We start from the raw sequence: 2450 nt of genomic DNA, 5'->3' as shown, positions 1-2450 counted from the left end.
GCAGGGGGGCGGAGCCGCCCCGTGCGCGGTCCGGGCGGCCGCGAGGGAGTCCATGGCGGAGGGACCGCTGGGATGACTTTAAATCGCGCGTTTTAAGACCTTATTTTTTCCGGCAGGACTGTTTGAAGGGTGTCCGTGCGGGCGGCCAGGCCAGCACAGAGCGCGGGGAAGGAAGGCTTAGCAAGACCCGTGCTGGCAGGGGAGGGGTGGGTCTGCAGGACCCTGGAGTTATAGGTTGGAGTTTGCTTCTGGAAGCCTTCAAAAAGAGAAAGGAGCGGGGGAAAAAAAGCAGGAAGAGAAATTAAAACAACGTGTCTGAGCCTTGCTCTGCTGGGTCGGGATGGTTGTCGTGTGGATCGGGATGTTTATATCAGAAAAATATGCTAGAAGTTCTTGATCGTTTCACTGGTACTGATCTGTGTGTGTACCGCATTCTACAGTATTTTTACCCATTCGGTATGAATCCTGTTCTGGCAGATGATTAAGGAAAGAACAGAAAGGAAAAGTAGAGCTCCATGACAGAGGGCTTTCTTCCCCAGACTGAGGGGTATCTCGCACAGTCCGCTTCCCGTGTGTTTGAAAGCAGCAATCCGAACGACGGGGGCTGTGCGTGGTGGGTCAGGGGTGCGACGGGCGAGAGCTGGACGGGGGCCGTAGCCTTCAGGCAGGGCGCAGAGGAGCAGCTTTGTGGGGGCTGCGCTCCCGGGCCAGCCCACACCTGGGCTTCGGCAGCAAGAGGCGCAGGAAGGCTCAGTAATGCCACGAGGCTAGGAAAATTAACAGCCCTCACTTGATTAAAACTGGAGTTTTGATTTAAAGTTGGGGAAACCTGGGGAAAATTAAAGGGCTTCTCCTATCTCTGTATCTCTGCTCCGTGTCTGTTCTGCCACTGAAAGCTTGCATAGCTGAACTGGGGAGGAGAGGGGCGGAAAGTTGTTTCTGGGTTTCCTTGCCATTTCCTTGTTCTGCTTCCTACCCGGAGCATTTGTAAGAGGACATGTAATGAAATGAAAAATTTGGTTAAAAAGGTGGAAATTTCCATTCAAACATTGAAATAGATTTGGGTCAGAAAGGGGAATGCTCTTTGCCAGCTGCCTCTGAGTTTTAAAAACAAGCAAACAAAAATGCCCCAAAATGAGAAACAAACACCCCTGCCCTGGAGGGGTGACCACAGTGTTTAGGGGCAGTGGGACCAACAGGCGGGTAATCCAGGAGCACAACACCTCCTGTGCAGAAAGCACTGCACCCACCTAGACATTACAGAACCTGCAGAAAATTGTGTGTTACTTTGATTTACTACGATAAAACATAGCAAACACAGGCTGGCTCATCTATTAAGAATCTCCAAAATATGCTACTGAAGGATTTGGTAAATGCAACAGCACTTAAACAGCTGTTTTTTTCCAAACTTCCCTGAGTTGGAAAAGCCCCCTTTGCACATCGGGCTCTCTCCTGCCTTCCCGCAGTGGCAAAGGGGGCTTGAAAATTCTTTGCTTGCAAGCTTCCATTTGAGGCTCTGAAGGAAAGTTTCATTTCATTTTTTGATGTGGGAAGTTAACAAAATTAGTGTTAGCAGGCTCCGCAGTGCAAGCACCATGTGGGGCAGCCAGCCACGTGGTGCTGGGCTCTGTGCAAGTGAGGTGCCCCAGCTGCTGCTACTTTGTACAGCTGTGTGATTATTCTTGCTGATTTTGATAATGAAACTGATCCCTTTTAATATTGTATTGGGCAACTGAGAAGTGTTAGGAGAAAAAAATATCTGCTCCTTTCTCTGCAGAGTGGAGCATAGCTGTGGCTGGGAGGTCACCTGGCCAAGGGGTGCACCGGGGCTGCCAGGGAGGTTAACACATCCAGCATCCCCCTTGCAAAGAGCCGAGACCTGGCAACAAAGTTCCGCGAAGGTAGGACCTTCCTATGCTGCTGCTGTACCGCGTGCTGGCCTGGGCAGAGCAGGGCACCTCATGCCAATGTCCTGGATCTGTCTGCCCTGGGAAACTGCATCCCGTCGGAAGTGGAATAGTTTTTCACTGTGGGAAACAATCCCCTGTCCCACTGGTGTGCAAAGTCACCTCCTGTGCTTAGGCACAAACCAAGTTACCTGATTAATGTTAGTGTTCATGTGTACTTTCAGCCTGGGCTAATTTTAGAGCTTGGAATAAGGATGATAATGGATTCAGTTGGTCAGAAATAGCTAATCTGCTTTGAATACACCAAGCTGGATCCAGATGAATTTCCCCACAGAGGTGAGTTGTTAAAACTAAGTGGGTTTTGCCTGTGTTGCGTGTCATCTGCAATTAGCCAGCAGGGCAGTGCCCCACTCGGGAGCCGGTGCTGGGCTCAGCCGTGCTCCTCGGTGCCTGCGTGGGCCCCTGTTCTGTGCGGAAAGAGCTGGGGGGCCCCAGCAGTCACCCCAACCTGCCTGTCAGTCACAGCCTTTCCCCATGGCAGAA

General features: G+C 51.3%; 1 pseudogene; it reads left to right on the top strand.

Moving 5' to 3' along the window:
* Nucleotides 1-757, top strand: part of LOC103896861 — a 28007-nt pseudogene extending 27250 nt beyond the window's left edge.
* Nucleotides 758-2450: the final 1693 nt, after the last annotated feature.

The sequence above is a fragment of the Aptenodytes forsteri genome, unplaced genomic scaffold (assembly GCF_000699145.1).
Source record: "Aptenodytes forsteri isolate BGI_AS27 unplaced genomic scaffold, ASM69914v1 Scaffold33, whole genome shotgun sequence".
NCBI classification, from domain to species: Eukaryota; Metazoa; Chordata; class Aves; order Sphenisciformes; family Spheniscidae; genus Aptenodytes; species Aptenodytes forsteri.
The sequence above is the reverse complement of the archived record's forward strand: the minus strand, read 5'-3'. Positions and strand labels throughout refer to the sequence as shown.